Genomic DNA, 15194 nt, shown 5'->3' with positions numbered 1-15194 from the left:
TCCTTATCCAGTATTAGGGTATCTTTCATAGATTCACATGCCTGAATCAGAGTAGCAAGCAGTGAATAAAGCACATTTCGAAAGATATGGATAACATACAGGTATTAGATAACCACATCTATCCGAGATAAACAACAGTGCTACCGTAAAGCAATGAATAAGTAAAGCATACATTATAGTGCGAAATGTGCATAAACTGAGGATGGTGGGATGAAAGAAAGGGCTCACCTCTATTTAAAAAGATGACGTAGTACCGCTTGACCCACTGACGCATCCTTCATGATCTCCGCATCCAGGCAGTAATGCTTGGTGAAGGTATGCGGCGTCTTCCATGTGGCCGCTCTACAAATGTCCACAATGGGCACCCCAGCAAAAAGAGCCATGGAAGTAGACATGGCCCTTGTGGAGTGGGCACGGACCGTTGTTCTCAACGTACGTCCTGCCTGTTGGTGACAGAAAGAAATGGCCGAAGAAATCCAGCGGGAAATGCTCTGTTTTGTGAGCGGAAGCCCTCGTCGAGGTCTGCTGTAGGCTATGAATAGCTGATTTGATTTTCGAAAAGATTTCGTTCTCTCAATGTAAAATTTCAAGCAACGTTGAATGTCTAGTGAATGTAGAGTTCGTTCCGCCACTGTTTGTGGATTTGGGAAGAATGATTGTAAAACAATAGGTTCGTTGAGGTGGAAGTGAGATGGAACCTTGGGGATGAAAGCTGGATTTGTGCGGAGAAGGACTCTATCCTTTTTGAATTGCAGGAATGGGTCCTGGATAGAGAATGCTTGGAGCTCTCCCACTCGCCTTGCCGAGGTAAGAGCTAGTAGAAGTGCCACCTTCCAGGAAACAAATTTAAGGTCAGCTCTGTGGATGGGCTCAAACGGGTGCTTCATTAGTTGAGCTAGAACTATGTTAAGGTGCCAGGCCGGTGGAACAGGCTTTACTGGAGGGAATGTGCGAAACAGTCCTTTCATGAATTGCTTGATGAGTCTATGAGACCATAAAGAGGGGCCGGAAGAAGATCTTCTGAAACGTGAGATTGCAGCTAGGTGAACTTTAATGGAGGCATGAGCAAGACCAGATTCTGCTAGATGTAAAAGGTAGGGTAAGACTTGTCCTGGGGTGGAAGAGAAAGGATGCAACTTATTCGTCTTACACCAGATACAGAATCTTTTCCACTTGAGTGAATAGGTCTTGTTGGTACTATCTGCTCGAGCCCGAGCTAGAATTCGCCTGCAGTCTGGAGGAATGTCTAGGCCCCGAAACTCTCTGAACTCAGGAGCCAAGCTGATAACCTGAGAGAGGCTAGATCCGGATGTTGAATCTGCTGATCGCTGAGCGTCAGAAGAGATGGAAACGTTTTCAGCCTGATCGGAGGTTCCTGGGAGAGGAGGTGAAGTTCCGAGAACCAGTGTTGGCGTGGCCAAGCTGGGGCTACCAATATCAAAGTGCAAGGCTCCGCCTTCATCTTCCGTAGTACCCTGGGGATCAGGGGAAATGGCGGAAAGGCGTATGCAAAGACGTTGCACCATGCTATCGAAAAGGCATTCCCCAGGGATCCTGGTTGGGGATGCCAGCTTGCAAAGTATTGGCATTTGGCGTTGCGTTGGGTGGCGAATAGGTCCAGCTGAGGTGTGCCCCATTGGGCGAAGATATTGTTGAGGACCTGCTGATCCAGCTCCCACTCGTGGCACGCTGCCTGCCTCCTGCTTAGATAATCTGCCAACACATTGTGGGTGCCTGGAACATAATCTGCTCGGAGAGAGATGTTGTGGCGGAGCAGCCAGTTCCAGATTTTCTGCGATTCGCGCGAAAGTGTCAGTGAACGAGTCCCTCCCTGCTTGTTCAGGTAGTGCATTGTCGTGGTGTTGTCTGTCCGGACAAGCACTACTGAGTTCTTTATCCTCGGGAGGAAAGCCACTAGAGCTAGGTAGACTGCTCGGAGCTCTAAAAGGTTGATATGAAGCATTTTTTCCGAAAGGGACCACTTTCCGCTTATCTGTAGCTCCTGAAGGAAAGCTCCCCAGCCTTCTAAGGAAGCGTCCGTGGTGATTATATGAGGAGTAGCAGGAAGCAAGAAAGGCAAGCCTTGCGAAAGGTTCTTGGGGCAAACCCACCATTGCAGAGCCTGTTTGATCGCCGGGGTTACTTGGATGACGTCGTCGAAAGACCCTGTACACTGGATCCACTGGTTCGACAGAGCCTCTTGTAGGGGTCGCATCCGCAAGCGGCAATGTGGGATTAAAAGAATGCAGGAGGACATCATCCCGAGGAGGGATTTGAAGAGGCGCACCGAGAGTGTCTTTCTTGTCATTACCTGGAGTGCCAGAGATTGAAGTTTGTCCTGGCGTTCCTGTGACGGGAATGCTTTCCTGTGGATGGTGTCTAGTGTGGCTCCCAAAAATTGCATGCATTGGGATGGTTGCAGGACAGATTTGTCGTGGTTGAGAGTGAGCCCCAGTGACTCGAAGAGTGTCAGACAAGCGTTGGAAGAACTTATCACGCCTTCTTGTGATGGGGACTTGATAAGCCAGTCGTCTAAATACGGGAAGACTTGGTGGTGGAACCGGCGTAGGTACGCCGCCACTGGTGCTAGGCATTTGGTGAAAATGCGTGGCGCCGATTTGAGCCCAAATGGCAGAACCCGAAACTGGTAATGCCTGCCCGCCACCATGAAACGCAGGAACTTCTTGTGGTTGCGGTGTATTGGGACATGAAAATAGGCGTCTTGAAGGTCCACCGACACCATGTAGTCGTTTGCGTTGAGTAAATGCAAAACCTCCTGTATGGTAATCATTCGAAACGACTGTTTTTTCAGAAATTTGTTGAGATTTCTGAGGTCCAATATGGGTCTCCATTTCTTCTCTTTCTTTCGGATGAGAAAGAAATGGGAGTAGAACCCTCTCCCTCGTTGGCTGAGGGGAACTTTTTCTATAGCTCCCTTTAGAAGCATAATCTTTATTTCTTGGAGTAATGGGCGTAGGTTTTTGTGAGCCCTTTGGCGGGGAGGAGTTTGAGGAGGAATTTGTGTGAATTCCAGGGAATGGCCGAATTGTATTAATTGAAGGACCCATCGGTCCGTAGTTATCGTTTGCCAATTTTTGAGAAAATGGGAGATTTTTCCGCCAATCTTGTAGGGTGGAGACAAGTTTGAGCCCGGCTGCATCTGGAAGTCATTGCCGCCGCGCGGCACCTTTTTGTCTTCCTCCTCTGTTACGAAAGGAAGTTTTGTGGTAAGACGACTGTTGTCGCTGCTGAGATTGTGGACGGTACTGCTGGGAAGAGGAGAAAGAGGAACGCTGTTGAAAGTCTCCTCTGGAGGAAGTCTGGCCTCTTCCTCTTGACCCACGAAAGGAAGGGTTCCGAGATTGCAGAGACCCCAGGGCTCTGGCAGTGTCTGTATCTTTTTTGATACCTTGCAATGCCTCGTCAATAAGAGAACCGAATAGAAACTGGCCATCATAAGGCATGTCCAGGACTTTTGTCTGGACCTCCGGCCTGAAAGAAGTTGCCTTGAGCCAACCCTGGCGCCGGAGAGCAGCCGCACCAGCCAGCTGTCTAAAGCCTGTGGAAGCAATATCCATTGCACAGTCTATCAGTTCCGTGGCAGATCGCTCACCCTCCAACAGAATCTTCTTTGCCTCTTCTTTTAAGTCAGAAGGCAAATCCGCTAGATATGGGGCAATGTCCGCCCACATTTGTCGGTTGTACCGTCCCAATAGTGCAGTAGCGTTGGAGGCACGCACTGTCAAGGCTGACATAGAGGAGAAACGTTTCCCTATGTTATCCATACGTCGCCCTTCTTTATCCGGCGGAGCTGTCAACAGCGCAGCTGGGTTGTTTGACCTCCTCTGCGCAGCCTGAGTGATAACCGAGTCCGGCTTTGGATGGCCTGTAAGACAAACCGGAGCAGTGTCCGGAGCTTTATACTTCTTGTCCAGGCGTGGTAGAACCGGTGGCATTGATGAAGGGTTCTGCATTATCTTTATGCCCTGGTCCCAAATATAATCTATTATCGGAATTGCCCGGACGGTCTTCTTGAAGGGTTCCTTAAAGTCATATAAGAAACAGTCCTGTTGATGCGAAGGCATCGGGATCTGGAAGCGCTGGGCCGCCCTTTCAATGATGTTGTGGAAACCGCCGATGTCGTCGGGCGGTGAGTCGGCTGTGGTAGGGACAGGCGAAACAGGAGCCGGAAGGATGTAATCGTCCCATTCATCTTGTTGGGATTGAACGTCCTGGAGTTCTCCTTCCTCAGGTTCCTCCTCCTCCTCCTCCTCCTCGTCGTCCGTGGCGGGCCGAGGCGGAGGTGCCGTCCTCTCCAAACGCAGTGGAGGCGGTCGTGGCCGTGTAGCCTCCTCCTTGGAAGGCCCCGCAGGCATCGGTGGAGGTGCCGGAGTCGGAAAACGCTGCTTATAGTCCGTTATTAAGAGCTGAAGGTCTGTGACCAAGGTTGCCGGTAGACACACCATGGAAGGTGGAGGCGGCATGTATTCTCGATGAGGAACCTCCTCATAATCCTGGGGATTGTCTTCGTAATCCGAGACATCCTGGTACTTCACATGGAGTTGTGATGGACTAGTCGCCGCAGGAAAGAGACTAGCGTCGTCCGAATCCTCCTCTTCAAAGAGGCGAGTGGGAGGCAAGGTTGAGACCTTACTGGGCGAAGTGAGGGCCGGAGTCAATGCACGCTTGGTTATTTGTACATGCACAAATGTACTCTGGTCGTCCGTGTCCATACTCCTCAAGGGGCTCGATGGTATAGCTGTAACCGACGTTACAGGTATCAATGCCGTCGACGGGATCGTCGTCGGGGTCGTCGTCAACGACGAGGATGATGAAGACGGTCTCCTCGTCGACGATGACGTCGACGATGACGTCGACGACGGCGTCGTCGGTGATATTCTCGTCGACGGTGTCTTCGTCGTCGACGGTGTCTTCGTCGACGATGTTGTCGTCGACGATGATGAAGCTCTCGTCGACGGTGTCGTCGTCGTCGACGCTCCCGTCGACAGCTTACTCGACGACGCCTTTTTTATGGCTAACGTCGACGGGATTGACTTGCCTGCCGTCGACGATGGAGTTGTCGTCGTCGAGGACATGGAATGGGATGTCATCGTCGATAGAGTCGTCGTCGACGATGTAACTGAAATCGCTGTCGAAGGAGATTTTCTCGTCGACGCTACTGTCGACATTGTTGTCGTCGACGAGGTGGCAATAGGCTTTTTGAAGGTGTGGGGCATCACCTTAGGAGACGAGCTCCCTGGAACAGGCGAATCCTGGACCTCTGAAGACTTTTTCTGCGTCTTCTTTTGAGGTGGCTGCGACGAAGGGCCCGGCGATGCCACCCTTGGTCTTTTAGATGAGGAGTGAGACGCAACTGAAGAACTCTCACTCTCCTCAGAGGCCACATCCTCCTTGTCCTTTAGCCTTTGCAGCCAGATTAAAAGGCGCCCCTCTCGGTCTTTCAAGGTCTTAGATGAGAAAGTCCGACATACCTTGCAGTCCTTAGAACTGTGACTGGGATAGAGACAATACAAGCAGTCCTTGTGTTGGTCGTCGATATGTAGCCTCTTTTTTCCACAAGAGGCGCAGGGCCTGAATAAACCCTTCTTAGGTGTATCAGCCATGCTGAAAATCCAGAATGTTGAGAAGAAATGCTGTCAAATCCAAAGAAATGAGCAGAGCTCAGTGGAGACTCCCTTAGCACGACGTGCGGTAGAAAATCTGAGGGACTAGAGCTCCTACCAGGAAGGTTCTAGAGGGTGGTGTTAGCTGATTGGCTCTGGCCAAAATTTGGTCCTTTTTACATAAGGACGTGGATAGCTTACTAAGCTAAGGCCTCTGAGGCCTATGTCTTATGTCTTCTGGACATTACTTTGTTATTTACCGGTGACTCCCATTCCCGACGACGGGGAATGATTCAGGCATGTGAATCTATGAAAGATACCCTAATACTGGATAACCAGCTATATGCAAATCAGTCTTGACCCTGTGCCTCATGGGAACAGTCCAGCTCGAACTGCCAAGCCAGTTCTTACCTGAACCGGTAACACCCCTCATCAGCCAGGCCAGCTTGAATCCAGTCGCAAAGTGAGCAAGGGACCCACGTCAAGCATACCTTGCCAACTTTGGGCGAACAAAGGAAACACAAGGAGATGAGATGAAGAACGGAGCGCTGAAACTTTTCAGAACGGAAATGTTCATCTTTCACTAGCTCTGCAAGGCTGCTGATGTGGTTAACCTTACCTGTCATTTGGACCTGGAATACCTATTAAATAAATTCAGTCTAATTGTTTCCGCTTAGTGAGCTGTGGCCTGCACCAACTTATCATGTGTAAAGAAATGGCCAAATGTTTTCTCTAAATTGCCATGCGATGTTCCCTACATAAAAAACTCACGCCATTTATCCGTTGATTGCCAGGCAGCAATGCAGCTGTTGCGAGGGTTTTTTTCCGCAACTGAAGTGTACCTTGTCTGATATTAAGCTTCTTAATGCCAAATTGCAGATCCAGGTCAACAAGAATCATTTGTCTGCACATTTCCATAATTTTGTTGGGGACAAAGAAATTCAGAATTCTGGGTTCTGATAAAAAGTACACTCCATGTACTAGCATTAATAATAAGGGCCAAAATCCTCTGATAACTGTCATTTATATTGGTGATGAAATTTAGCTTTGTGTGCTTTACTACTTTCTTTTTAGTTCAATATATTTTATTAAACTTTGCAACCAGAGACAGACAGTGGTAAAATAAATAAATATACAGTGAGAGAGGCGGGTTAAATTGAGGGGGAGAGGGAAAGGCTGTGCATAAGATGAATCATTATTCAATTAAGCAACTGATATAGATCACTTCTTTGCGTGTAAGTAGATACAGAAACAATTAGGCATAAGTATTACAGTGAATTTGTAAAAGGACTTTACATTTCCAAGTGAGTCATACATCAGCGATATTCATACATGTAAAACAGTTTTGATGCGATCGAACAAAAGATGCAATATGATTAATATGCTTTGACGTCTACGAAACACTGAGGGTCTTATTCTTATTTAAATACTTATGCCCTTGAAACAGGTTGCACCAATGTGATTAAACAATGTTATATTTCTAGAAGGGATCCAGTGTATATGTAAGGTGTGCCCAGGTGTGAATAAAAAGTGATTGTCTCACATGAATGAGGGAAGATGGCAGTGAGTTTGACCTTGGGTATTGGTATAATACTGGCAGAAGTGTATTCTATCTGTTGTGAAAGGAGCTTGCTGAAGGAGAGGTAGCTTTCTTAGAGAAGAGAGCATGGAGGCTTGTGGATAAAGGCTCTTGCGTCTAGCGCGTTCCATATTGAACAACGCGACGCTCTCCACGGGGATAGCTGAAGTGCAATGTTATCGGCACCCCTGAGAAAAGTTAGCGACTCTTGACACATAGAGAAAGAGATCGCTTTAAAGTGTTTCCAGTTGTTTAGTAATAGCTTGCAGGCTAGAGTGAGCATTAGGTCAATTAAAAAAACGGTTGTTGTCCTTCTTGAGTTGGGGGTCTAATGGACCCAGAATAATGTACCAACTACTTTTTAACCTAAAAGGATTTCGAATTGTACTTGTTTTGGGTGTCTCTTTGTCCACTTATGCACTATTGTGCGACCTTCTCTCATGTGTTTGTAAAATGTATCTTTTGTCCCAAATTTTTGTCCTGAATTTTGTTTGACCTTCTGTTCTGAATTTTTGCCCTAATTGTTGACCCTTTACCTTGAATGCTTACACTCTTTGTCCAGAATTTACATCCATACTAGGCGATCACCCTATTTAGAAATACCAAGTGATTGAGCTCCAGTAACATTTTGTGAAGTTGTAACTGCTACAGACAAGCACACCAACAGTTCTTTTTTATTAACCACCAGTCTTCAAGACAACAAATCAAATAACACATTCACAAACTATGAAAAGGAGCCTTCTGCATTTTCAAAGAAGGTGGTTTCAGGATTTCCACCGGCTGACTACAGGGACAGAGTAGCAAACGTGTTTTCTTCCCTTGTGCAAAAGCTGAGCCATAGTTGAGGGGAGGTGGAAGCCCTGTTCAGGCACAACCACTATCCTTGTCAGGGTGAACCACAAACCGTCACTAAATTAACCTGTGTTAACCTGCGTTTAACCCCGAGTAATTTGGCACAAAAAGCAGTCAGGCTTAACTTAGAGGCAATGTGTAAAGTATTTATCTAGCACACAAACGGTAATAAAGTGAAATCACAACACAAGAAAAATCCCACACCAATTTAGAAAAATAGAGTACATTTTAATAAATTATGTGACACCAAAATAACAAAATCTGATTAGTAAAACCGGAGTTATGATTTTTTTTAAAAGGCTTAAAAGAATAAAGATTCAACCGCAGACGTCTACAACATTTTGGCAAGAGGGTATCCAAACCTATGAAATACTTGAACTGTTGCTTTTAACAGACAATGGTCAGATCCCCCAGGATATTGAGATTTGGAATAAATAAAATTGAGCAAAAGTGCTAGTAAAATTAGTTTTAAAAAAGAAAACAAGGGGTTGGCATTCTCTTGACAGGCTCTGTACTGCTGCTGAGCCAATAGAAGGAGGGTGAGCAACAGGTTAGCAGAAGTGTTAACTTCCTTTGGTGCCTGCCTTTGAAATGCACAGAGCCCCCTCCTGTGCAATTAGCTTGCAGCCCACCTCACTCGTTTGAGTGTCCCCTGTGGACTCTACAGGCCTGTGAGAGGCACTCCTGCCCCCCCACCCTTCACATAACTCACCTCCTCCCTTAGCCCCCATGTCTCATGTTAACCCTTTACCTCCCCCATGTCTCCTTTTTATTACATTTTGTTCGAACACAGTATCTAGTTGCAACCTTTGTCATTTACTTAAAAAATGAAGGTATCAAAGTTATCGTTTCTTTCGCCCTAGTGATTTATTTCACTTTTCTTTAACCTTTTTAGAAAAGTTTGTAACATTATCATGTCATTGTTGAAGGGCAACACTTAGAAGTGAAACACAAAATATAGACCTACGTTGACATACATTTATATGCAAGAAATCAATCAAAAACCTATATTGACAAATTTACAACATACATTAACAAACTGACATAGTCATATATGTGACAAAAACAAGGGGTGTACTTCCTTTGACCTGTCCTGTATTCCCATGTTCACACTAGGCAGATAGTTCCTTTTCTATGATGTTTAGTGTATCCTGCCTCTCTGTGTAGCAAGCTTAAGACGTTATCAAGGAGAGAGTTATTCCTTATTAAAAATCTCTCTCAAACAATATCAATTATAAATTTGAATATTCTTTCCCCAATGGCCTCGATCAGTCAACATGTACCAAACCCCACTTGATTCAGGGGTTCTTCTGAGGACCTGGAGTTGGTCATGTCTGTGAAATGTAAAATAAACAAATGTTTGTTAAGGAGTTGTGATTCTGAATAAACCCTATCAATACACTACACTTTATTGTAAATTACAGCGTACCTCTAATGATGTCAATGTCGAGTTCTCAATTGTAAGGTGTGGCCACAATAGATAATTTAGAAAAAACTAGTTCCTAAAAACAGGAATTTACCGAATGTTAATGTATGCATTTAAAGTTAATTTAGGTAGGGCAATGGATGACAGAAACAATGATTTCACTCGCCTTTTGCTTCAAAATTGGGTATTCTTCATCCTTTGTACAATCGTAGTTAAGTTAAACGCCTAAAAAGTGATGAGCCGTTTGTTAGACAAATTGTTTGTTAGAAGCATGTTGATTACGCGCTTTATTTTTTCAAATGTAAGACCTTTACTCAGCGTACCAATCCGTCGTTGAATTGGTGGCTTTTTGCACTTTGGACCGCGTACCATTGAACTTGCCTTCAATCGTTTGTAGAAATCAATTTGTAATACGGCGTTCCTGCTTCTGTCTCGTGGCTACTCGGTTATGAAATGATTAACCGGATCTGAAGGAGCCAAGGATGTTTAGTCAATTGACGATTAGGCTTGTGAAAAACGAGTGGATTGTATTCTCTTTGGAAATGCATGATGGATGTTGTAGTACTTGATTCGTGACGTTCCAGGTTTGTGAAAAACAAGTGGGTTGTTTTCTCTTTTTGGAAATGCATGATATTGTTATACTTGGTTCGTGAATCAAGGTAACAAAGAAGCGAATTCACATTTTTTGTCTGTATTTAAAGTCTGTTGATTTCCATCATTTCATTTAATCCCCTCATTACTGTGTTGAACTTCATGATGAGGTACGCCTCCTTTCTACCCTTCCTTTCCTTTCCTTTAGTACTACCTTCCTTTTTTGGACACAGTTCACCAGCACTTCAGTTTTACTAGCCGTAGAAGAACTCCCATCATCCCCTTCTTGTATGCATTTTACTTTCCCTTTGGAATTCTTCTTGTGTTTGGGTCTACACACTCTAGAGAAGTGTCCGATCAAACCACATTCTAAACACTTAGCCGACTTGGCTGGACATTTCTCATATGATGAAGGGTGTGAGTAACTACCACATCTATAACAAATCAGGTTGTTAAATCTCTTTGTTTCTACACTGTCTGACTTTCCGTGTATTCTGGTTTGTTTTTATCATACCTTGTACTTTTGTGATTCTTGTACATTACTTTTTTCCCAATAACTTTCCCTACAACTTCCTCTGTACTTATCTTATCTTGCGATAGTGTAGCTTTGGCACAGCGTTCTGAGAGTTCAGCTTTCTTGACCATAGCGATGATGTCTTTAAGACAACTTTCTCCTTCTACCCATAACTTATCTTGTAGAGTTTTATTCTTAGTGTACATGACTACCTGGTCACGAATGAACTCATCATGCAGCTGTGCAAATCTGCACTTGCTTGCTAGCTTTTTTAACGCGGATACATACTCCTCTATCGTTTCATGTTTGTCTTGTTTCCTGTGGAAAAAAGAATGTCTGGTGACGGCAATACACACTGAGGGGGAAAAATTATCATAAAGATCCAAAATAGTCGATTTAAATACATCTATATCTCCCTCCGTCCTATCCTGTTTATGCATTTCGTTAAATACCCGTAAACCCTCAGGACCTAAAGAGTACAATAACATTCTTGTTTTTCTTTCAGGAGAGAAAATTCCGCTTATGTCTTCTAAATTCGCAATGTAGTTGAGGAAATACTCCTTCCAGTCCAACCATGCTACTACCGGTTCACCGGGGGTCGATAAAAATTCCTTCGGTGACTTGATGTGTGGATTTGAAAAATTTCCATCTCCGGTTGTGTTGTCCCTTGAGTTCGTGGCTGAGACGTTGGTAGGCATGGCCGACAAATGAAAGCAAAAACAAAAGAAAATCTATATATATATATGTAGGGAAATCCAATAAAGTCAAAATACACCAGATGTGATACAAAAATGTGGATTTAGCTTGAGTGTCACCACTTCTTCCTTGAACAAAAGAATGTCATGCACCATTAAAAATAAATGATCAGTACTTTTACTTCACGCAAATGGCAAATAAAAATTTGCTTCAGTACTTTATCTTCCAGTAAACGATGAATGCACATGTATATAACAATTGTCTTGATATGCCCAGCTGTACTTCCTTCTTTTTATTTAGAGCTGACAGAACGTTTACATGTGCCAAACTGCAAAAATCAAAACCTTGCACTCTCTTTTCCCCTTTTTTTTAAAAATAAAGCAAAATGGCAATTATTTTCAACAGCAATCTACCTTAGACGACCTTGCTCCCATCAGTGCAGAAAGATAAGATATACAGTACGCTCTGTTGATCCCCCAAATCCGCGCACTGAGTAAGTTGTAGCGTATGTAGAAATTTCCTTGTGAATCCGAGCGCAGCGTTTGACTCGCTAACGCGTTGCCATGGGGACGCTAACAACAAAATGTCCGCCGTGCATGCTGAAGCGTGGTGACGTCGCGTGGTCTCGCTCCTGACCACACGTCATAGGCGTTCACCAAGTTGCTGTGATGGCGACATTTGAATGGAGTGCGGAAAAGGCAAGTGCAATGAAGGCAGCATTCGACTGTAAGTTAGGTGCGCGCGCGAGTTACATTAACGCCTCGCAAGCAGCGACTATATGAATAATGCTCACCGAAAGCTGTCCCATATGTAAACGCTTTCCCACAGCGATATTTCTCACTGCATCGGAAGAGCAAGTCGTCAAAGCCTCATTTTCTAGTTGTTCGTTTCTCGTTGTTTGCCAAAGACAGCAGGGTGCATCGATATTCTCAGTAGCTTTTTCTCACCTCAATATTGCCTGTTGTAGTAAGCGGTGGATAGATTCTCTTGAGATTTTTGATCGGGTGGTGCGCCAGAGGTTAAAAAAAATACCCTTATTACGAAAAAAAAATGTATTTGGATCCCACAATCGTCGCCAAAAATGTGTAGTGAGTTCGTAGGCAAGGCAATAAGTGAGTAAAAGTAAGGGATGATGCTGGATAGTTGAAGTGCAGATTTATTCTTGAAAGCTAAGCATAACAAGACAGATGCAGCTCTAAAGAGAAAGCCAGTAGCAATGAATCACCAACTACTGTTCATATTAAAACATTCCTATTACATAGTAGAATTCCATTCATGGAACACCACTTAAAGAGATACACCATTACTACAGTTATCTTTCAGATTCCTGGGGTGGTAACTTCTATAATGTAGACCATTGTTCTTAACTGTTACTTTAGAGTGCAAAGTGGTGATTATTCCGGTCGGGGATGCTCTGACCTCCACACCCAGATACGCAAGATTGTTGGTGTTGTGCAACAAACAGAATTTTTTATGTCTGGGCCCGGTTGTTTAGCCACTCATGAAATTCAATCAAAACTGCCTCATTCCCCTTCCAAATGCACCAGACGTCATCTATGTAGCGGTACCATTGTGCTATAAGGTCAATTAATGGGTTGTTGTTATAAATGTGTTTATCTTCCTTTTTTTATTAAGCATTTTTTTAAAGCCCCCTAACCTGCCGTTGCCCTGTCCCATGCCCCACACCCCGTCCCTGCTGCCTTACACACTGCAAGGAACACAGGTTGTCTGATGCCAGAAAGAACAGGTTTCATACCGTAATCTAGTCTCTTTGGCATCAGATATCCTCCTATCCGAGGCACTGTGCTGCTGGAGACTCTGCAAGGTTACAGCTAGCAACATAGTACAGTCTGCAGCAGTGAAAGAGCACAGGCATTGTGGCATTTTTGTGGCAAGCACATTTTTTGCCTCCCTCAAAAATACTGCAAATCTTGAGGTTTTGGGCCTCAAAATGTTCCACCCAAAGCCGCAAAATCCTAGGGGGGTTTGGGGTGGGGAATGGGAGGCTGAATAGTTTTGAACTATTGCTCAATACTGAAAAATGTAACCTTTGATCCTCTCATTGCAAGTAACTATATTATCAAGAATTTTCTAGTACTCATCAATCCCAGAATTGACAGACATACTCGAAATATGCTTAAGACAGAGAGAGCTTTCTTTTTGCAGGTCAAGGAGCTGCTACAGATTCTCTTAGTTATTCCAGTATCTTCTTGTGAGGCTAGGGGAAGCTTTACTGGCCTCCACCAACTAAATATGTGTCAACTTTGTCCCAGAAAATACTGAACCATGTTCCCATACGCGTCATACATAAAAAGTTATTGCGTTAGTTGACATACAGACAATTGAAAAAGAATTGGTCCTCTACACTGATTGGCACAATAAAATATTGGATTTTCAAACTAAAGATCATAACTTTTTTCATAGATGTCTGCGGCATGAATGAATGGTTTCAAATTAGTCCAGCTGAATTTTGAGTTTAAGGAATATCACGAAGAATACTTTGTTTATGCTTCCTTTATTTCCTCCCACCCTTGTTTGCTTGGGGCATGAAGGTGCAAGGTTCATAAACATGTTTTTTTAACATCTGATATGATTACTTTGCAGAATGTAAATCACATCAAAGCATATTTGCAAACTGTGACTAAATGCCCTCCTTTACCATTATTTCACTTCATACCTCTGCAACTGTAAACATTAATTGGAGCATGTGTCTCACAAACTAAGGGCAATTTGTATAGGGTCAATGAAAAGTCCCAAAGAATGGCCCTGTATCACCAACCCCAGACATCTAGTGCCTCCTACACCCATGCCTGTGTATGGGTGTTATGCAGAATGCCACAAGAATGTCACATGCATGAATGCCATGAGGAATGGGCCTCCATCAGTCATGTCACAAAAACGTGCTATGTTGCCTGTAGCAGTAGTGAGTGAATTGAACCAGTGTCCAATAGCAAACTGATAATTCAGGGTAAATGCTAGAAAACGCATGGAGAAAACAAAATGGATGTCATACAATTCCAGAGAGGTTCCAACCATGCCCACAATGGCAAGCGGCAACATCAGGTGAAACAAGTAGAAGCTGAACTACATCGATTGTCATAATATTCCTTGTTTAGAAGTTAATCACCGTCATTTGTCAAGGAACAGTGAGGAAGATGGCTGTGCGATGTCAATGTTGACCGCTTGACAACAAGCGCATGTAGGATTAGCTTCTTGCAAGGAAGAATGCTGGTTGTAGAAGGGTCAAATGAAAGTGCGAAATTCATTTGGACACTGTGCCAAAATCACACTGAGAATGAATGGGTGCTCCATATCTTTTATCATAGACATTGGCGCGTCTATAAATATGCCAACAGAAAATTACAATGAACTGTCTCCAGTGCCCCGTTTAACCCTGTCAAGAATCAAAGTGTATATGTGGGCTACTTGAAAGCCACTGCAAAGTCAAGGTTCATTCGTAGCAACTGTGAAGCATAAAAAAACAAAAGTACAAGCAACAATTCATGTCCTGCAAAACACTTAATCGAATGCATGTTTACTTATGTTTCAGTACTGCTGCTGACATGGGGCTGATTTCTGTAAACTACAATGTTAATGCTTATCATGAGATACAGAACCATTTCCATCCTTGTTTCATGGACTGGGAAGACTTAAGACCATGAAATTGCAACTTCACATAAATGGGGACATCCGTCTTTTTGCTCAATAACATCGTCAAATTGCATTTAATTTACAAGAGGCTGTTGAGGAAGAACTTGAGACGCTATCAAAGCGCAACATCATTGAGTGATTCACTGGTCTGAGGCTATGGATATCACCCATTGTGGTACTGCCAAAGAAGGACAGTAAAGGAGTTGTGTGCATCTGCGTTGATATGTGCCAAGCAAAGAAGGCAATTGAAAAGGAACATCG

This window comes from Triturus cristatus, chromosome 7 (genome assembly GCF_964204655.1).
Source record: "Triturus cristatus chromosome 7, aTriCri1.1, whole genome shotgun sequence".
NCBI lineage: Eukaryota > Metazoa > Chordata > Amphibia > Caudata > Salamandridae > Triturus > Triturus cristatus.
The sequence above is the reverse complement of the archived record's forward strand: the minus strand, read 5'-3'. Positions refer to the sequence as shown.